General features: G+C 37.7%; 1 non-coding gene across 1 annotated transcript; it reads right to left on the minus strand.

Annotated features, from left to right (window-relative positions):
• Positions 1-8,487: 8,487 nt before the first annotated feature.
• LOC112439784 (U6 spliceosomal RNA) lies at positions 8,488-8,594 on the minus strand. The gene has a single exon (XR_003028004.4). It is a non-coding gene; the product is annotated as a U6 spliceosomal RNA (small nuclear RNA).
• Between the last annotated feature and the right edge of the window lie 14,992 nt (positions 8,595-23,586).

Genomic DNA, 23,586 nt, shown 5'->3' on the forward strand with positions numbered 1-23,586 from the left:
TATACTGTAGTCATATCAGTTTTGTTTTTTTAAAGGTATGTGGGTCTTGCTGTGTTGCCCAGGCTGGCCTCAAACTCCTTGGTTCAAGGCATACTCCTTTCTCAGCCTCCTGAGTAGCTGGGACTATAGAATGTGCCACTGTGCCTGTGCACCAGCCTTCTTTCTGTTCCTCAAATTTTCTAAGCTTGTTCCCTATCTTAGGACCTTGGAATTTTCTCTTCCTTGTGTCTGAAATGCTCTTCCATCAGATCTTTGAATGGCTAATCCTTGGCAAAATTCAGGTCTCAGCTCACAGTTTACCTCCTGAAGGTGGCCTTTTGCTGTCCTCCTATCTGAAGTTTCATTGCATCATCTAATCACTCTCCAAACACCATGTTTTATTTTCTTCATAGCACCTATCCTCATCTGATATTTATTCTATGTGTTCATTTTCTTTCCCATTCAACTAGAATTTAAATTCCATGAAAACAAAGACTTTGTTGGTCTTATTTACATTGGCACATAGAAAACATTAAAAAAAAATTGTTGAATGAATGAATGAGTGAATGTACACATTTAGAGAGCAGATTTTGACCTAACTGGTACAAAAACAGAGTAACAGCACACTGTGATTATCTTCTTTAAATAGAAGCCCCTGTAAAGATCATAGGTTTAAAAGGACTTACTCCTCAGTTATTTCATATTGATGTGTGGCAAATATCCTATTGATCATGTCTTCCAAAATATAGTCCTGAAGACTTTTATGTAGTATGAGATATATATAAGTGTTTTGAGAGATTTGACTGTATCAATATATACAGTGTTATTTACCAGTCCAGAAAAAGGGGATACATGAAATTAAATGCTCTCTAATTGGTTTGGTGTTTTTGAATATTTTAGTGAGTGACTGAATTTCATACTGGAGAATATGTAAATATATACATATATGTAGTTTGCTCATGACACCTTATATATGATTATTAGATGGTTATAGTACTTACAGACTAGAATCTGAATTTAAATCATATTTATTAACTTGCACAATTGGTGAGAAACAGATTGAAATTCAGCAGGAAAAAATGCAGAACAATACGCTTTGGGATTAAATGAAGTGTGTGTGTGTGTGTTTTACTCATTTAGTTACCTAAAGTCATTCTAAAATATTTTATGCCAGATTTATGTGTTATGTTAACTAGCTGCATGCATAATGTGGTTTTGGTTGAAATATTCCTTATAGGAGAAAACTGAAAGCCTTCCTTACTACATCTCCCCATCCCAATATATCACTCTATGACATGCCATACTGCCAGAAATTGCACCATTGCAGAGTCATTACACTGAGTTTAAGTCTCACTATTCCAACCTCTCCTTTGAACATACAACTACTTTCATTTTCTGCAGTATTTTGTCAGAATTCTGGGATCCAGATCTCAAATTTCCAGCATTGTAAAAAGAGAGGCGGATGGTATTTGAATGTGGGAGGGTGCCTGGGTGGTGGCCCCATGTGACAGTACTGAGTGGTAACTCTCTGGAGGTGTGGGCATCAGTGAGGATAAGCAGAATATGGAAAAGACTGGTGTGCAGCTGCTGCTAAAGTCTAATTCACTTACCTTGTGGTTGTGCCTTAGGCAGACCCTGTCATCACACTCCTTTTGGTACTAAGCCCAGATCCGTTGGGCCTGATTAATGCTGAGTACCTTATGGTTCTTACATTTTATGATCCTACTCATGTATCCCACTATCATGTTCCCTTTCTTAACTATAGTCCCACACTGGTGACTCATTGTCATCTTATCTACTATGATTCCTGATCCCTTTTCTCCACACTCATACATCTGGTCCTGTCCCATCTTGTAATTGGGCAGCCCTTTTATCTGAAGCACCAGTTTCCCTTCTTTTATATTTTTTAAAATGAAAAGACCTGAATATATGATTCTGTCAGTATAAGCTCTGCTTATAATAAGTTGAACTGCCAACCCGAATGGAACATACATCCATATAAGAACTTAAAGATCAGAGTTTGAAAGTGGGCAGTAATATATTTAGCCAGCCTTTGAGTATTTGGGATTGGCATCAGGGACAAAGGAGATTAGAAAAAAGACAACAGATGCAAGAATAAACACAGTGAGAAGTGGAGAAAGTGCATGTAATATATATGATAAGAGAAATCCAAGCAGGTGGCAGGTTGAGGAAAAGCAAGTGACCTTGCTCACCGTCATCCATCTCCCATTAAAAAAAAAAAAAAGATTAAAGGGGAGAGAGATGAAATGTAAAACCTTGCTTTAAAAAAGAGTGAAGTTGATATGCAAAGTAAACTCTTCCCTAGCCTCTTTACTTCCATTCTTTCAGCCCTGTGTCATTTATTTCTGCCAAATTAATCTTCCTAAATCACAACTACGATTATCTCTCTCTTGCTTAAAGTGCACTTGCACACACACACACGTGCGCGTGCACAAACACACCAGCATTTCACTGAATAAACTCCTTAGCCTGGCTTTCAATATTCTTTACTTTGTGATTCCATTGGCTGGTACTGGTATTACAAGCAATACTTATCTACATATTATTCCCAGATTGTTCTCAAACTGTGAACTCCATAATGTAGAAACTTAATATTCATCATCATATTGCCACTGCTAAGCCCAGTGTCTGGCCCACAGTAGAATAAGCAAGCCCGACCCTTTACATTGCCCGAGCTTTTGCCCATTCAATTTTCTGTGTTTGAAATGCCTTCTTCCACTTATCCGTAGATACCATAATGATATCAACATTGCCAGACCCATTTCAGTTGGTTTCATGATTCCACCTGAGTGACTATATGTTTCTTCTAATCATTTCTATATTATTAAAATATTTTTAGTACCTACTTCCAAATTCTATCTTATGCTATAATTATCAATATTATTGTCTTTCTGCTTAGCAGAGTGTAAGTTTTTGAAAGTCAGAGCTTGTTTCTTTCTTTTAATATCTAATACTGTTATTTGTACAAGCCAATATGCTCAATATTTCTTATAATGAAGCCATGAATTGGCCAATAAAAGAATCAGGAGAAGAGGCTTACAGTATAAATAGATTACTGTGTCAGAACCCACTCTGGATTTTTGTAAAAAATTCTAATTTGTTTATCTATCACCTAGAAATTCAAGCTTATAAAGAGATAAATAAGTTTCTGAGAACTCTACTATTTATTTGTATAGAATAGGGAATTTAGGATGATTGACATATCTTCCAAAATAGAAGGCTGTGTGATTCATTTCTTTGCTGTCTACCTAGGATAAAATATCTTTTCTATTAAAGATAAAACAGTGTAAAACTATCACTCTTATATTGGGACAAAAATTTATCTAAAGGAAGGCACTGGAGAGATGCTGCTCAGTTTAACCCATATGAAAATATATTTCATACTGTTTTATACATTTTCAGAATACTGTGTAATGTGGTAAACAGATCTAGAATGTCTAACATTTAATTACAGCACAGAAACACCAGCAGGGATATTGTCAGGAAAGAATATGCTAATATGATGCAGAGATATAGCATGACTCTGGAACACTGTTAAAATTGTTGTTTGAAGAGACACAGAACCAATTTGTGCTCCCACTATCTTGGCAAGAGAAGACTGTAGTCCTCTTCCTTAGGGTGTGTTTTTATTTTCCTCCACACTAGTGTTTATATAAACCATCATTTCCCAACAATTATCAGTCTGTGAAACATTTGTGACCTTGCCAGGACGGGTAGAGAGATGAGATTTGGAGGAAGAAAAATGGAGAAAGAAAAATTGAGCCAGTTTCCATGGGCTCTGGGAGGCCTGCTTGCAGGCCATACTCACAACTCATACAAGAAAGAAAAGGAGAAAATAGTGTCTAAGGTTACTAAGCTGGATCTCATTGAAGTGCAGACTTATATAGCTAGAGCACAAAGTCTGGAAATGGAAGGACAAGTCTAATTGTTATCTCCAATTTATAACGACTCAGTCAAGTATGTGACTCAGCTTATTGTGTATTTGAAATATCAACTTTCTGAGAGAGAAAGGAATTTTTCTTTTCAAAAACTCATTTCAAAAACTTCCTTCTTTCCTTCCTTCCTTCCCTCCCTCCCTCCCGTCCTTCCTTCCTTCCTTCATTCCCTCCCTCCCTCCTTCCCTTCCCTTCCCTTCCCTTCCCCTTCCTTCCTTCCTTCCTTCCTTCCTTCCTCCCCTCTCTCTCTCTGTCTCCCTCTCTCTCTCTCTCTGCCTCCCTCCCTCCCTCTCTCTCTCTCTCTTTCTTTCTTTTCTTCACTCTGTCACCCAGGCTGGAGTGCAGTGATGCAATCATGGCTCACTGCAGCCTCGATCTTCTGGGCCCACGAGAGCCTTCTACCTCAGCGTCCCCTTTCAAGTAGCTGGGACCACGAGTGTGTGCACCATGCCTGTTTTTTTTTTTTTTTTTTTCCCTAATATTTTGTAGAGATGGGAGTCTTCCTGTGTTGCCCAGCCTGTTCTGTAACTCCTGGGCTCAAGTGATCTTTCCACCTCAGCTTACTGAAGTGTTGCCTTTATAGGCAAGAGCCCTCACACCTGGCTGGTGGGCCTTTCAAAATGCAAATATCTGAGTGCCCCTCTTTGACCACACAGGACTATGTTAATACATGCTCTCTACTAGTTCAAAGTTTCAAGCCACAAGATACAAACAACTTAGGTTTTCTCATTTGCCATGCCAGTTCTTGCTCTTTCTCTTAAAACGTTTCTTTTCAACAGTTCTAGAAACATTGAGTGACCTGCTCAAAGTTACACTGTTGATTTGTTTTCGTAGACAGGTCTACAATGTATGCCTATTGACTTCTAATCCAAAGTTCTTTTGGTGACATCATTTTGCCCCCTAGTTTGTAAAAGAGGATACATACTGTTCTGTGGTAAGAAACCCTAAATATGAAATATCTCTCCAGAGAAATTTCAGGTCTTAACATTAAAATTTGCCAGTAACATCTTAAGCTCTTTCTCCGCTGTTGCCAATATTTGTTTTCTTGGCAAGATCTGTGTTTTCATTAAAAAATGTCTGGAAATTTGGTTGTATTTGAACTAAGTAAAATGGTATTAAAGTTGTGCACTTTCAGCTTGTAAGAAAGAAAGACAGGCTCATGGTACTTCAGATGATGGGGCAAGTCAGACAAACAGTAAATGGCAAGACAGAGCAGACACAGAGCCGGCCTTTTGGAAAATATTTGGTGGGGGGACCCTCATGGAAACCAGAGCCATAGTGGTCCACTATTGATCATGGTATTCAAGGACAGTGAACAGTATCTGTCATTGCTACTCACTCGTGTGCTTGGGTGTTTTAAGCATCATGATTGGGAAATACCAGTCCCTCCCAGGGCATATATGATCAGAAGTTGGGAGGTAAAAACGGAATCACTAAATGATAAACCTGGTTTCCATGCTGTTCTACCTACCTCCAATGTGGAGGAGCACCAGAGTTTCCCCTGCTATCATTAGGAAGGCTGGGTTCTGGGACTTCTGTTACAGCTTTTCTGGATGAGTGGACCAGTGGCCTAGTGGACCACCTCCATCCTTTACTTGGATTGGTTGGCTTAAACACTCAGCTGTACCCAGTTTCCATGGGCTCTGGGAGGGCTCTGGGAGGCCTGCTTGCCTCCCAGGGTTAAACAGGCAGTTTAATCCTCACAACTCATACAAGAAAGAAAAGGAGAAAATAGTGTTTAAGGTTACTAAGCTGGGTCTTATTGAAGTGCAGACTTGTATAGATAGAGCAAAAAGTCTGGAAATGGAAGGACAAGTCTAATTGTTATCTCCAATTTATAACGACTCAGTCAAGTATATGACTCAGCTTATTGTGTGTTTGGAATATGAACTTTCTGAGAGAGAAAGGAATTTTTCTTTTCAAAAATTCATCCTGATGACCTTTTCATATTCCTAAATCATCTTGATCAAGATTCTAACAGACAAGAAATAAAGGCAATTGTTAGGCTAATAATTCTCTTATCTGTAAGAATGATTATTTCCATAGAAGTTTATTCCAATCTTGTAGGGAATATGTTTTGAGGTGTTTAAAATAACTGTTCCTTCAGGAGTGCCCATTTCTACCTCCAGCTACAATTTAATTGTTTTTACCTCATACATGGAGATCTCCACAGTCAGGCATTGCTTTTAGTTGCTGATCATCATGACACCAGGCCCTGAAAAAAACATCTATTTTGGTGATGTTCATGGTAGTTGTAAGTTACATCAGCCTAATAGTGGTTGATATCAGCTGTTATGCCTGCTGAAATAATGGATTGACCGTTCCACAATTCATATACTTCATATGTAAAGATAAGACTTTAAATAATGTGATGAGAAGAGGAGCCAAAATTCTAGGCTAAAGTGAAATTGAAGCAGTCATGATGAAAAATTTCAACTTACAAATTAAAACTTTTTCCATCCTAACATTCAGTTGGAATTTTAAACATATACTCTCTTTGATTTAAAATTATGTTTTTGTTACTATTTCTAATGCTACTATTATAATATTACAATGCTGGAATGCTGGAATTTTGGTAACAATGATTTTCATAATGCTTTGCTGTCCTTAATATCAGATAGAATATTTACAATAAACATTGTCAAAGTAGACTTTTGAATTTTGGGACAATGAAAGCTTTTTGCCTTGTGATCTAGAATTATAAAATCAATTCTAATGAGACCATTAATAGAAAGAAATTATAGTTGTAAGTCTTGTCTTCCCGTTATTAGTAATCTCCCTTAGAAGAAGGCGAGGTGGCCAGGCGCAGTGGTTACACCTGTAATCCCAGTACTTTAAGAGGCCGAGGCAAGAGGATCGCGTGAGATCAGGAGTTGGAGTCCAGCCTGGCCAACGTGGTGAAACCCTATCTCTACTAAAAATACAAAAATTAGCTGGGCCTGGTGACGTGTACCTGTGGTCCCAGCTACTTGGGAAGCTGAAGCAGGAGAATTGCTTGAACCCCGGGGGGCAGAGGTTGCAGTGAGCTGAGATCATGCCACTGCACTCCAGCCTGGGGCAACAGAGGGAGACTGTCTCAAAAAATAAAAATAAAAAAAATAAAAAATAAATAAACAAAAAGAAGAAGGCAAGGATGCTGTAAACAAACACATCATAGAATAGACAACATTTAATTTTTAGGGTTTCCAGTTTGATTAATTAGGCTTCAAATTATTTAGCAGATTTGAAATAACATTTAATAGTCTAATTGCTAACCAGGATGATTTATTATTTTATTTTTTTTATTTATTTTTTATTTTTTTATTTTTTTATTATACTTTAAGTTTTAGGGTACATGTGCACATTGTGCAGGTTAGTTACATATGTATACATGTGCCATGCTGGTGCGCTGCACCCACTAACTCGTCATCTAGCATTAGGTATATCTCCCAATGTTATCCCTCCCCCCTCCCCCCTCCCCACCACAGTCCCCAGAGTGTGATATTCCCCTTCCTGTGTCCATGTGATCTCATTGTTCAATTCCCACCTATGAGTGAGAATATGCGGTGTTTGGTTTTTTGTTCTTGAGATAGTTTACTGAGAATGATGGTTTCCAGTTTCATCCATGTCCCTACAAAGGACATGAACTCATCATTTTTTATGGCTGCATAGTATTCCATGGTGTATATGTGCCACATTTTCTTAATCCAGTCTATCATTGTTGGACATTTGGGTTGGTTCCAAGTCTTTGCTATTGTGAATAATGCCGCAATAAACATACGTGTGCATGTGTCTTTATAGCAGCATGATTTATAGTCCTTTGGGTATATACCCAGTAATGGGATGGCTGGGTCAAATGGTATTTCTAGTTCTAGATCCCTGAGGAATCGCCACACTGACTTCCACAATGGTTGAACTAGTTTACAGTCCCACCAACAGTGTAAAAGTGTTCCTATTTCTCCACATCCTCTCCAGCACCTGTTGTTTCCTGACTTTTTAATGATTGCCATTCTAACTGGTGTGAGATGATATCTCATAGTGGTTTTGATTTGCATTTCTCTGATGGCCAGTGATGATGAGCATTTTTTCATGTGTTTTTTGGCTGCATAAATGTCTTCTTTTGAGAAGTGTCTGTTCATGTCCCTCGCCCACTTTTTGATGGGGTTGTTTGTTTTTTTCTTGTAAATTTGTTTGTGTTCATTGTAGATTCTGGATATTAGCCCTTTGTCAGATGAGTAGGTTGCGAAAATTTTCTCCCATGTTGTAGGTTGCCTGTTCACTCTGATGGTAGTTTCTTTTGCTGTGCAGAAGCTCTTTAGTTTAATTAGATCCCATTTGTCAATTTTGTCTTTTGTTGCCATTGCTTTTGGTGTTTTGGACATGAAGTCCTTGCCCACGCCTATGTCCTGAATGGTAATGCCTAGGTTTTCTTCTAGGGTTTTTATGGTTTTAGGTCTAACATTTAAATCTTTAATCCATCTTGAATTGATTTTTGTATAAGGTGTAAGGAAGGGATCCAGTTTCAGCTTTCTACATATGGCTAGCCAGTTTTCCCAGCACCATTTATTAAATAAAAAATATGGAACGCTTCACGAATTTGCATGTCATCCTTGCGCAGGGGCCATGCTAATCTTCTCTGTATCGTTCCAATTTTAGTATATGTGCTGCCGAAGCGAGCACTATTATTTTATTTAGTTTACATTAAACCTCACTTATTGAATGAATGTCTGTGTAAAAATAAACTGAAGTTTTAATTGTCAAAGATAGTATAAGATTTTTAGTCTATGTCATTGAACATTTGTTCCCCAATAGAAATCCTCAGGCATCTTGGAAGAGATGAAAATTGAAAAAATATAAAAATATTTTCTGTTGCTTTTGGTTATGTACCACCATCTTTGAGATTTTATAAAATGTTCAACCTTTTAAAATCAGACATTTTAATGACAAAATATTATCATGAGGTCAAAGACATAGATTTCTAGAAGTGTTTAACTTATTAACATTATAACAATAATTCTATACATATATAAAGAACCAAAGTTGCTAGAAAAAATGGTTAAAGATAAATGGTTTGTAAGTGTGATTTTCCATGAAGAACAAATGGACCTGTAAGGTTACAGCCTGCTCTTTCATAACATTATCCTTTTGGCATTATTAGTAACCATATGGCTTTTATAATTGCCAAACATGTTGATCATTTCATTCTTCTTCCTTCAGATTTACTGATTCTCCTATAAGATAAAGAAAAGAAATTCAAGTTAGGCAAATGGCAGGGTTTTGCTTAAGATGGTGGTTCCCTACCTTGTTCCAGAGGATATTAAAGTACTTGACATGAAAAGAGAGGGGTTCTGAAGTCAAATAAGTTGAAGAAACACTAAATCTAATACAGTGTATAAAGTTTATTGTTTCAGGATGTCTTGGAGGCTTTACTATGTTAGCGTGAACTATGAATCAGATGAGGACCCCTCCTCTCTCAATGCATGTTACTACCCTCCCTCTACTGCTACAAAGTACCTGCGGGCTCTGGTATTCTCAATGCCACAGGTTTAGTCATCAACATTTTGTGCTCATCACAAATTACAACAAACTTATTGGCTTCAAGAAACAAAAAAATTATTATCATGCAGTTCTGTAGTTCAGAAGTCTGACACAGGTCTCCCTACGCTAAAATTATGGTGTTGGCAAGATTACATTCCATACTGGAGGCTATCAGGGAGAATCTGTTTCCATGCTCATTTCATTGTTGGCAGAATTCACTTCCTTGCAGTAGTACTAAGACCCCTGTTTTCTGGGTATCTGTCAGCTGAGGGCCTTTCGCAGTTTCTAGAGTCCTTTCATTCCTTGGCTGGTAGATCCCTTTCTCCATCTTCAAAGCCAGAAAGCCCTGTCTTCCAATATCTTCTTCTATCTCACCTCTCTGAGTAAAAAAAAAAAAAAACTTTCCATTTTAAAGGACTCGTGTGATTAGATTGGGCCCACGTGCTTAATCCTGGATCATGTATAACAGGTAAAATAACATATTCACAGGTTCCAGGGGCCATTATTTTGCCTAACACAGCTAGTAAAACAATATATAGATATTTTTTAGATGAGTCTAACTCTGTCACCCAGGCTGTAGAGCAGTGGAGCAATTTCAGCTCACTGCAACCTCTGCTTTCCAGGTTCAAGTGATCCTCCCACCTCAGCCTCCTGAGTAGCTGGGGCTACAGGCGTGCACCACCAGGCCTGGCTAAATTTTGTGTTTTTAGTAGAGATGGGATTTCACCATGTGGACCAGGCTGGTCTTGAACTCCTGGCCTCAGGTGATCTGTCCACCTTGGCCTCACAAAGTACTGGGATTATAAGCACAAGCCACCACACTAGGCCACCAATGAAACATTGAATGAGACACAGACTCTGCCTTTCAGTAACTTTCAGTTAATCTGGGTTCCGTGCTACTTAAACTCACAAGTAAACATTAAAAAAATTGATTAGTATATTTAAGAAATGTTTGATAAGATTCAAAAACTGCAATACTCACACACCTCCTTACTGTCAGAATACTTGAGAAATTGCTCATGTAGCAATGATAGACATGATAGACATCCATAATAGGCATGAGTGGGTATTCTTGAGGGAAATTTTATCTTGTCCATAATGAATCCTGTGTCCTCAATCCATTCCCCAGTGCTTATTTGAAATGGACACACACAAACACACACACACACAAACACACACACACACACACACACACACACAGAGAGAGAGAGAGAGAGATTCTTATAGTCTAATACATGAACTTGAACCAAATATGTTTGAGAGTCAGAAGTAGTTCTTATATACAAGACACTCCATTGATAATCTTTTGAATTATATCTCTCTCCTCCATCCAGACCAGATATAGAAATGAGATTGGGTGAAAGCAGGTGCTGATAAAATTGTATTGAAGATGTTGGTCAGGCATGGTGACTCAGGGCTGTAATCCCAGCACTTTGGGAGGCTGAGGTGGGCAGATCACCTGAGGTCAGGAGTTTGAGACCAGCCTGACAGACAAGTTAAAACCCTGTCTCTACTAAAAATACAAAATTAGCTGGGCATGGTGGCATGTGCCTGTAATCCCAGCTACTCAGGAGGCTGAGGCAGGACAATTACTTGAATCTGGGAAGTGGAGGTTGCAGTGAGCAGAGATTGTGCCATTGCACTCCAGCCTAGGCAAAAAGCAAAACTCCATCTCAAAAAAAAAAAAAAAAATAGTACTCTACCTTCAGCTGCTGCTTTTAATAGTAAGGCACTTCTCACTGCCCCACTCCCAGACATATATCTTTTTGGTTTCTAGCCATTGTTTTTCTCTTATGTTTCTTTTAATGTGGGTGACTCTTTGCAGTCATGGAGGTTCGAAGAAGTGGTGTGCCTTTTGATAAAATTAAACGGAAGGCTGCATTTCTCCACCTACCTCTTTGGTTTAATCATAATAGCTTACCAGTTTTTTAGGCACTACATTTTAAATAAAGCAGGGTGAAATTTTTTTTTAAGCGTGCATTTTGTTGATTAGAATAAGTTCATTTTCTAGTCAGATCTAGTTTCCATTTTCCTGGGCAACAATGCATAAATAGGCCAACTTTTCTTTCTTTGGGCTGGCTCTTCTAAACTTCATGTAGACCATCCCCTAGAGTTAAAACATTCTTCTATCCACTTTAGACATGGAAATGAGTTTTGTTATCCACTGTATTCTCTTGACACTACATCCTGGTCATTTGTATTAGGCTTTGGGTTTCCCCCAGTGTGTGACACACTCTTTTACAGATTATTTTTCAGGATGTGTTACTCCTACATCCCATTAAACCCAGGAAGTGCTTCTATTACCAAGTGGATTATGAACATGGAGTGATTAATTCAGTTGCATCCTTTCTATGAATAAAGGAGTCTCTATTAGGCATCACTTTTTTGTGTGTCTTTGGAATAACATTCTATTTCCAGCTTCTTCCCTTTCTTTCCTTAAGAAAAAACAAAAATAACCCCCCAAACCCCAAACACTCTTTTGCGTGACAGAAGGTCCATGTGTTGATGGATTTTCTGAATCCTGTAAGTTTAGTTATTGCCAAACAAATAATAGGAAATGTGGTTTTTGATAAAGAATTGACCAACTGTATTGCAAATGCATTGTCCATATTTGGAAATATTTAAAATAAATATTTTTAGAGATTAGCCAAGCTATTTACGTTCAAGATATTCTCACCTAATAATGTTATTCTTTTTGATTAGATCTATAATTCTCATACTAGTATTATACATTGTTTATCTGGAAAATGTATTTATCTGGTGAATCTTTTAGTGGAGAAAATTAGCGAAGTTCTAGTTATTGAATAAACAACTACTCCATGTTATAATCACTGTCTCTTTGGGATTTGCACATTATTAGTACATTAGGTGGCAAACTATTTTGCATTATGTAAAGGGAAAATAAAATCAGACACATGCCCTCAACCTTCTTGCTCATTTCTGCACTGCTTACAGCTTTACTCTAAATATACATTTTTAAAATAGCTCTTTCTCTGATAACAGATTGGCATCTGTAAGGAATATTTTTGAGCAATTATTATTACTCTAGGGGAGGCTGCAATGTCTTTAGCACGTGCACACTACCAGAGACTCTCCTTGCTCCCTAGATGCTAGAGCTCTAATCAGCTTTGGGTAAGGAGATCAGGTGGCAAGCTCTGGGTCTATGGAGAGGACAGGAGGCATCTACAATGTTAAAAGAATTTATAGAAAAGAAACCCAGAAATATCAAATCCTGCTGCCCATCCACAGGAAGACTGCTAATAAAAAAAAAAACACGTTTTTAAATTGGATTTTCCATAAATCCCAATGCAGAAAATTTGAGTAAGTTGAGCTGGATAAGCAGAACATTCCTTTTTACTAAGCTATATTTTTCAGACCAAATTAAGTGGGATAACACTTGCATGATTACATACCTCCTCAACACCCACTCTTTCCATACAAATACAATTCTCAGATGTTTCCACATTTTACTGAGTAGAGGGATGAGGCAAATACAGGTTATGTCCTTTCTGTGGGAGCAGGCTTCATTTCAGACTACAGTTGGCTGCATGTTTTTTAAAAAGCATAAAAATAAAATTGGTTTAAATAGTGTAAAAATTTATTTCTCTCTCTCACACTTAAAGATACAAGGTAGGTGACTCAGGTTGATTTGGTGGAGTTACCAGGGACCCAGTCTCATTCTAACTTTCTACTCCACCACCCTCAGCACCACCTCCATTCCTAGGGTTTCCTCCTAGACAAAAATTGCTGTTGGAGCTCCTGCCATCACATTTTTATTACAAGGGTAGCATAGGGCAAAACAGAGTCCTTTTAAGCAGGTTTCTTAAAACTCTCACATGGCATTCATGCTTAGATTTTAATTGTCAGAACTTAATTATGTAGATACACCTACCTACCAGCAAAGCAAGACCATTAATCCTTAAACTCTATATGCTATTGCCAGTGAAAACTTCAGGCTCTTGCATCTCTGAAATTCTGAATTTTTTAATTGCCTGACTTAAAATTATTTAAGAAGCCTTGAGAATTCTATAGTGTTTTAAAAGTTAAACTGATACTAAATTGAGTAACCAATTGTATAAATTTTATTTTTTAAATCTAAGACAAGTCCTAAATTTATCGTATTTCCACTATACAGACAAAAACATTAGGCTGGGCTTGGTGGCTCACACCTGTAATCCCAGCACTTTGGGAGGCCAAGGTGGGCAGATCACCTGAGGTCAGGAGTTTGAGATCAGCCTGGCCAACATAGTGAAATCCCCTCTCTACTAAAAATACAAAAATTACCCGGGGTGTGGTAACATGCACCTATAATCCTAGCTACTCGGGAGGCTGAGGCAGGAGAATTGCTTGAACCCAGGAGGCAGAGGTTGCAGTGAGCAGAGATCGTGCCATTGCACTCCAGCCTGGGCAACAGAGCTATAGTCCATCTCAAGAAAATAAAAAAAAAGAAACATAATACTATGACAACTTAATTGCTTTTTTACTAAGATGACTTAACTGTTTTTTTGCTACTGCTGAATGTCATTTTATGTATTATTTTGAAGTATGTTTTTAAAAAATTATCTGAGACTCCCCCTCCCATGTATATAACATAAAGAATGTTACATTTTATGATAGTTACCTGAAAAGTATTTGTTTAACAAATACATCATTTACTGTGTGTAAACTATGGTTCTAAAAGCTTCATAGATATTCACAGCTTGACTCCTCATAACCACCCCACATGATAGGTGCAAGTGTTATCCCTATTTTATAGATGAAGAAAATGAGGCAGAGAAATGATAAATTATTGAAGTTGTAAGATAATAAGAGGTAGTGTCATTATTTGAACTCATACATTCTGACTGCAGAATATATGCTAGATGCCACTATACTCTGCGGTCTCTCAAAATACATGCTTTACTTCCTAAGTACCAAATGTACTTCAAGAACATTCTGTTACTATTATAATTAAGCACAGTAATAATCATTTGATGGTACAGATATAGAAACTCCAGGAAGATTAAGTGAAATGTTGGGTTTTAGCTGATAATGTCAATCAAATTTGTAAATAGAATTCAGGTTTCCTGACTTCAAACAAGTGCTAAAATAGCATGAACCCTCTCATCAATTTGCAAACAGCAATATTCAGGGCATTCTTCTATAGAAAACACATTCTGTTCTTTTCAAGATGAAATGTGAGTCCAAATTATGTAACCTTATTTTATTTCCTTTTCATAGACTTCATAATTTTTTAGTCACAGAATACTATTTGTCGTGAAGTTAAAAACCATAGATTTAATAGGAGGAAACATGCTTCTTATGTTGCTTGCCAAAGTATACAATCTACATTTGAAAACAAATTACAGGAAATCTTGTACCTAGAGTCACCTAAAAATGAATTAAGTCTCTTTTCCAGGGAGAATTTATATTTATTACCTGATATACTTTATTGCTTTAATCATTATTAAAGAGTATATACATATAAAACACATAAGGCAATGGCAATCTAACATTTGAAAAGCAGAACAAAAAATCAATTTCGAGACTGCTGAATCCCATCAACTTCAACCACAATTCAAACATCTCAGTTCTTCATAGAGACAATTATGAAATGAAAATGTTTACAAAGCATATGCAGCATGTTTTACAACCTTTGCATTTTGTTTTCAGGAGCTTCTGAATCATTGCTGCTGTTTATAATCTGCATCTGCTGTAAAAATCAAACAAAAAGTGATACAAATGTCATTCTTATGAACAGAATAAAAAAATACAAAGAGAATAATAAATTTATTTGTTTAAGGAAGGAAATGAAATAATGGCAAGGTTGGGGTACCTTAAATAGAAACCTTGATTGCCGTCTCCAGTAAGGTCTTATGGAATAGTGTTACCTTGTTGAATTAATGAAGGTTCAGGATGTAAACTTAATCTTCAATACGTCTTTGAGAAGACTTGGGGAGACAGGTAAGACAGTTAGATTTAGAAGACACTGGAGTATATACAATATTGGCCAAGTTATTCTATATTTTGTTTTGCCTTAAGCCTAAGCAATATTCATTCTTGGGACTCAGATACATCTGAAAGTGTCAGACAGACAGACTGGCCAGGCTGGGCTTCCAGCAAACTATTGTATGAGAATTAGAGATGGCTTCTAGGAAAAAAAAGAACACATCCTAAGGGATAAAGGAGCTCAGACTCACTTACCAGATAGAAGGAATGATTCTGAGAAGATCACGGTTTCTTTCACATAAGTTAATTCTGAGCCTATTTTTTATGAACTCATGTTTGAATCCTAAGTCAAGAGAGCTTTGAGTAAACACTTCAAAATGTTAGCATCATGGCAATGTTGTTTAAGTTGTTCTTTAAGAGAATGTGATGCAAAGAAGGAAGAGACATTTTTTCTGATGTAGCCAAAGACCATAAGAGAGCTTTGACTTCGCAATGTCTCCCATGAATCAACTGTATTGACAGGTGGCAGCAGGAGTACATGTTAGAAGGGCCAGTTGTTTCTCAAAAGGTGATAGTCTACAGTGAGGAAGCAGCTGTGCTTGGGTGAGGTGATAGCACAGTATCCAGTGGAAGAAGTGGACTTGGTCACAAATGAGTCAGTGCCCTGTGGAAGTGTTGACACATCAGAGGCAGCATTATTATTGCCTAGAAGAGGCATGGTGGCAGTGTGCATTGAAAGTGGTTATATTGCCTAGTAGAAGAGTTTGTACCAGGAAGAAGTGGGTAAACCAGTAGAAATCAGTTTACTTATATCTAGATGCTAGAGGCAATAATTATAGTAGATGCTGTCGGTGCCTCTCTCAGATCCTGTTGACTGGTATTATACTCATGCCTCAGTCGCTGTAAATGTTCTCTGATTCTAACTCATATATGACCCCTTAGCTGTAGAATTGTCCTCTCCTTGCTGTCAATATGCAACAGAAGATGAGCAGTGATCCATGATCAGGGTCCTGCTAGTATGGGTACTCATTTCTTTGCTTTCTGGAAGCAAATTCCTCAATTGAGTCACTTCGATTTCTAGCTGTTGGTTTCCAGACCCATGTATTCTAAATACTGGGGACATACCACTTTAAAACTGCCCATGATTAAAGGTATGTACTGAGTCTTGAAGGGTAATACCTTATCCAGTGATTGTGAAGAAGTGGCCTGAGGCAAGAGTATATACAGACACAGGGCCAGTGTCAACTTGTGTAGCTTGTGGTCAGTAGCTTGGAGGGAGCAAGATTGATAGATTAAGGACAAGAATGTCTGAAGAAAAGGCATGTGGATGGATACATAGGAGTAGACACAAAGTTTGAGGATCTTTGATTCACAGAAAGCATCCACTGCAAATGAGGCATTAAACAACCAAATGCACAAGATGTCTCAGCTAATAGATGGCAGCCAGGTTCTGTCTTTGGCTATCCCAGTTCTTGTGCACTATGGTTGCAGAGAAAGAGACTATGCATGCATCTGGCAGCATGGGCTCCCTTTCATCAAGGCTGAATATTTAATCTGCCCACAACAAAACATAAAACTGAGGTCCCCACATATCAATGTTTCTTGAGGAGACCAATCATTGACTTGGTGTCATGTAGTTTATATCAGACCCATTACACTATGGAAAGGGAAATAATTGTGCCTGTGATTGACATAGGATCCAAGCATATATTTACCTTTCTTTTCCTGCAGTGCCTCACCCCTCCACATTATTTAAGGGCTACAGTGTCTGATCCAACAATGTAGGATTTTGTAGAACACTTTCTTGGATGAAGAAACTTTTTTTCTATTAACATTTTGGAAAATAAGTTACATCAATACACTCTGACCATAAAATCCACATACAATACCATCCAAAAGCTGCTGGCCTAATTGAATCAGTTTGGAGATGAATCCCTGAGGGAATGGAGTGCCGTCATCTAGGACATAATATTTATCTTAAACTAACGGCTAGTATATTAAACTGTGTATCTAATAGTTTGAATATATAGAAAGTAAGAGTGGTTCACCTTTTCTGCTGAGGATCCACTTAGGAATTTGGGATTCCCCTTCCTTCAAATTTAGGCTCATAGATCCTCAGATACTGATTTGTAGAATAGTTCACCTCTATTAGAGGACACAGATTCACACCAAACAAATCTAAAGATGCTACTTGACCTCTTTGTATATCTTCAGCCTGTAGATCATAAAAAAACAGGAAAAGAAATGAGTTAACATACTGTCAGGGGTAATTGATTTTGATCACCATGAGGAAGTATGGGACATCTCTATATTTGTAACTGAAAATGGGCAAGTGCCATAATGATGATCTGAAAAAATGTATGTTAAATAGGAGCTCAGGGTTCTCAGGGATGGTAGTCTTGCTTATCCTACAAGGTAAGCCAGAGATTTTGACAAGCAGAAATGCTAGACAATTAGCAGAAGAATCTAGGTTGAAGAGGGACATGATGAGTTATAGTTATGCCTTTAGGATCAGCCACAGCAGCAGGGGATGAAGTTCATCCTACTAGCCCTTCTCTTGTAAATTTTCCCAGAAAATGAGACCAGCCAGAATCCTAGAGAAGCTATGTCTGGATGGGATACATTTAATGTGACAAGTGGATCTGAGTGATGCAAGGAATCCATGTTGTTGATGCATCACACAGATCCCTTTGCTATACATATACCTATCTTCCTGTGGCTATGAATGTTGGTTAATACGAGCCCTTAGCTCTCCCCTTCTTCCAAAGATTATTATTGGTCACACAGAAGCCCCCCTCCATCATCTCTTGCAAGCAGACCTTGGCAAGTGACTGTGGGACACGAGTGTTCAAAAACGCAGCTCCTTCTGTTAATGTGGGTATACCTCTCTGATGCAATTTAAACTTTGAAATTTCACAGTGAGATCAGAGTATAGCTAGTCTCCTGCTGAGACACATCCTTGTTTAGCATTTTTTCCTTGCTCTATCTGCCTGTCTCATCCCATTTTTTCATAAATGGACTCTTCCAAAATACCACTCAGGCTCTGTTTCTGGGGAGCATGACCTAAGATAGAGGTGAAATGCCTTCCTGCCTTTCAGCAGAGATGGAGGTAGTGACCCTACTCATATCTGGAGGCTGACCAAACAAATAGCAGGAAAATGGTGATGTCATGTGTACTGAATAGAATTGTTTATGAGCACATACAAGACAGCTGTTGGAGCCTTGCCAATATAACTGAAAAAGATTCTGTTCAGAATTGGAGAAATTGCATTTCAGAATAAGAGTAAATAGAATTTACTGCTAATACATCTTCATTTAAAATCCTGGACTAGAGTGGCCTGGTAAACATGGGTTACATTGCCATAGCGAGCAGGCATTTCCAGTCATTGGATTCTTTCATCTTCTATTCAGAGTACTGCACCTCTTGTCATATATGGGAAGTCATTGTGGTAATCTGCAAATGGCTTATTTTGCATGGACTGAGAGCTACTAGAATATGTGATTTTGAGGTATATTTATTCTGGGCCATGGTGAACCCCGATGGGTGATATCTCCACTCATATGTGATGTGATTTACCTGTATAGTTTTTTTTTTTTTTTTTTTTTAAGACCGAGTGGCACTCTGTCACACAGGCTGGAGTGCAGTGGTGCAATTTTGGCTCACTGCAACCTCCGCCTCTTGGGTTCAAGTGATTCTTGTGCCTCAGCCTCCCAAGTAGCTGAGATTATATGTGCGCATCACCAAACTTGTCTAATTTTTGTTTTTTTAGTAGAGGTGGGGTTTCACCATGTTGGCCAGGCTGGTGTTGAACTCCTGGCCTCAAGTGATCCGCCCGCCACAGCCTCCCAAAGTGTTGGGACTACAGGCGTAAGCCACCACACCGGGACCCGTATAGTACTTTTAAAACACTGTAAACTTGAGGCTGATTTGGCATCATTTTCTTATTTTCTGCTACTACCTTTGTCTTCATCAAATCATTTTCTAAATGATTTTGTTTCCAAATTTGAACTTGGAAATTACAATCCAACTTTCCTGAGATATCACTTAAATCAACTTCACTTAGTTTTTCTATGTTCCTACACACATCAGTCACATACAGACAGACAATTTCTAGGTTTATTTCTGTCAATGCTACTAACATTGGTTTCATATTGATGGTTCAAATTGGAATCTTGGAGTCAATTTAATTCTTTTAATTACAAATTCTCACTGTATATGTCAATTATTTTCTCTTCTTAAATGCTACTCATTACTTTCAAAAATTGGAAAGAGCCAAAGTAAAACAGTTTTGATATCATTGGTTAGCAAAATATCACTGCATTTTACCTTAAAAGAAGACGAGTCACAGGGATTTTCAAGGCTGTTAGTCTATCTTCATGCTTTCAGGCCAGGACTAAACTTAACAGTTGAGAGCAACTGATTTAATCTCTTTTTAGTTTATCTTTAGACTAAAGATGATTCCTTTATATTTTAGGATTAATATAGAAACTAAAGATATCATCATTCCCTCAAAAAATCACTATCATTTCATAACTATATAGCTATCAGAAGATTCTTAACACTTAAAACAGCTCGTTTAGACTACTATTTATCAAAGGGTTGATGCCTATCAGGATTCAGAGACAGCTGACTACAGGCATTATCAGTCATTTTTGGAACTAAGAAGTGTCCTCTTATTCATAAATACTCTTGGATTTGCCTGTCAAAGTCACTATGTCTCCATCACTAGAGATTTGTTTATTTGGCTTAGGGCTTTGCTTCTCTGTGATTTGATTTAACAACCTAGATGTTGGGCAGCTAGGCTGAATTGGCTTGGCATCCTTATCTGAAACTATTTTTGCACAGGGGAAAAATGGGATTTTCCTTCTGGCCCCATTCTTCTTACTTTCTAAGATTTTTAAATCAGAACAAATAAGATAAGATTAAGATTCCTAAGTACAATTTTCCCTATCTACAACATAAGACTAGTCCACTATTTCTCAAACTGTATTCTGCAGAGATGTTAAAAGATGATAAGGTGTTTTTTTGAATAGATGGTACTCTGGCTACTTTATACCACAGTAAAGAATTACAATGTAATTAGAAGATTTGAGAAATGTTACAGAAAATAAACTGGTTTCTTTTTTTAAACTGTGACTGTTCACATGTATATAAGCAACAAATAATTTTTGGTAGCACGTTTAACCTCATGCAAGCCACCAATGTGGGGTCACTAGTTGGGAAATACTGGTGTAGTATAAAATCAGGGCATTTATATCCCAAATCAAGGTCACATCCTGCATCTGAAATGTATCTTCATCCCTGTGACTCATGGGCATATGTCTCATACAGCATTCTCTCCTAAGGACTTCTAATGTGAATGTAATCACCGTGATTTCCTTCACTATTTTTTACCCATAACTTAAATATTGTAATGTAAATATATATTCAGCATTAATGATATAGAATTAAGGTTAGTTGTATAGATTAACATATAAAATTAAGATTAATTAACCTGTATTAATTAAAAGTTACCAGTTCCAGAAATCCAAATGAAGCCTGCTTATACAAGGGTATTTATCAATTGGTAAAACTGGAAGGTCATAGATTCAAAGAGCTTCAGGATTAAGAAGAGATCTTGAGATGTCAGACTCCAGAACTAGGGACCTGACACAATTGGGATTCCCTTCAGCTTCTTCTCATCTGCAATTACCTCTGCTTGACTTCATTTTTCCTTACATCAGACAGCTTTTTTCAATGTGGAGTGAGAGATAATGGCTTCCAGTAGCAACCAATTCACATTCTTCAAACTCCATGACCCCAAATGACCCCTCTCCTCTTGCTTTAAACAAAAATCTCAGGGTAGGGATTTATTTGGATTGCATTCGATCATATAAGAAGGGTGGACCCATCACCATGGCCAGGTGAATTGACAAATTGACTGTCTAGACCTGGATCGTATGCCTTCCTTTTAAACCTAGAAGGTGGGTTATTGAATACTGTTGAATTGAAGGAGTAGTTCCCAAAAGGAAAAGTGGGGAGAGAAAAGGGAAGGAATTCTTAAATATGCAAAAATTAAAATATTCACTATATTTTACTCTTTGATAAATACATTATATCCTTTAACAATACATAAGTTTGCAACAGTGTTCATATCTAAGACAAGGCAATTAGTTTCTGGGTAACTGGAAACACATTTCATCTCTTCCAACAGAACACAACCTGAAATCTTGTTCAGTTACTGAATTTACAATCTCTGAGTTCTGTTCATTTTTCTGAGCGAGGTCTGGATGTACCACTTTGTGATCTGGTATGGGCTAAATGATAAATAAAACCATTTAAAAATAAAAGTGGAGAGACAATATAAGCACAATAAGAACTCCCTTTGGAAACAAGAAAAATGGAAAGCAACGTACAACAATCAGAGCTCTAGAATGCAGATTTTATTGTGGTAGAGAATGGTTAGTAATTTCTGCCCCCATGGCTGAAGAGTGACTTCCACAAAGAAGCATCCATATTTCCCACAGTTGAAAATGGTTGGTTCCTGATATGGTTTGGCTGTGTTCCCACTCAAATCTTACCTTGAATTGTAATAATCCTCACGTGTCAAAGACGGAGGGATTATTATCTCCAGATGGAGATAATTGAATCATGGGGGCAGTTTCCCCCACACTGTTCTCATGGTAGTGAGTAAGTCTCACGAGATCTGGTGGTTTTATAAGTGGGAGTTCCCCTGCACAAGCTCTCTTTTTCCTGCTGCCGTGTAAGCCTTGACTTTGCCCCTCATTCGCCTTCTGCCATGATTGTGAGGCCTCCCCAGCCATGTGGAACTGTGAGTCAATGAAACCTCTTTCCTTTATAAATTACCCAGTCTCGGATGTGTCTTTATTAGTATCATGAGAACAGACTAATGCAGTGCCTCCCTTGCCCAAAGTCCTCCATAATCACTTTTCAAGAGCAGATTGGGAGGATTTCTCATCCATGGACAGTGCTACACTAGAAATACTTTTCCTATCTATATAAGTTTAGGGAATCTTGGAATTGCTTTAGGGATTAAGTAGTCATAGGCCTGCCTGGCAAATATATCACTTAAGTAGCTGGTGGGACTGCCAAACAGTTAGATATTTTCTTCAATTTGCACATACTTCCTAGGTGATCTTGTGTATTCTTAAAAGTGTAAATAAATTTGTGAAATCTGGTTAATATCTTTAGCCCCCATATTTCCCCTGAGCATCAGACTTGCATTCCCAACTCCTCCTTGGAATCTTTATGTGGGCAGTTCAAATTTAACAAGGCCAAACCCTTGGGTCTCCTCATTTCTTAGTATGTGGACTTAATGATTCACTCTTTTTCTCAGGCCAATTGTTCTCATTAATCATATTCACAAATCCAATTTCACTGTGAATCTGACCACTGATCACCGTTTCCACTGCCATCACCTTGGTTCAAGCCAGTGTAATCTCTTGTGTGGTCTAAAAGCTTCATATGCAAAAACTTCATAAATAGCCTCCCCTCTCTACTCCTCATCCAGTAATATAAATTCATCACATACAGCTAGAGTAGATTTTAAAGTTATATGCCTGATAAAGCAAACTTTCTTGCTCAAATAATTGTCTTTCCATTATTGTAAAATGGAATTTGAACTCCTGACTGTACATACCCTGCAAGGCTCTATATGTCTGGGCTATTGATTTTCTAATGGGTTTTACCTCATTCAGTCCATTCTAATCACATTGGCTTGCTGTCCATTGAACACTTCAAACTTGTAATGCCCTAGGGCTTTTGTATTGCAGTTCCCTCTGCCTTTATCTTTCTGTCCCCAGATGTAAGCAAAGCTTTCCTTGTTTTCAAGTTGCTCCTTAAGTGTCACCTCCTTTTACTTCTATTTTTCTATTTTTCTTCATAATGCATATATTTACCTGATACATCTATTATTTGTATATTTATTTTTTGTCACCTCTCCGAAACATTAGAATATAATCTCACTATAAGGCACTTTCCATTTTGTTCATTGCTGCTTTCTAGAATGGTACATGCAATATTTTTACCTGTGTATCTATTTATGTGTCTATCCAGCTCTCCATCATTATCTATCATCTAGTTTTTTCTATCTATCAGTTGTGGTTTGGATCTGTGTCCCCACCCATATCTCATGTTCAATTTTAATCCCTGATGTTGGTGATGGGGCCTGGTGGGAGGTGATTGAAAATGGGGGAGGTTTCTAAT

Source organism: Pan paniscus, chromosome 3 (genome assembly GCF_029289425.2).
Source record: "Pan paniscus chromosome 3, NHGRI_mPanPan1-v2.0_pri, whole genome shotgun sequence".
In the NCBI taxonomy this organism is placed as follows: Eukaryota; Metazoa; Chordata; class Mammalia; order Primates; family Hominidae; genus Pan; species Pan paniscus.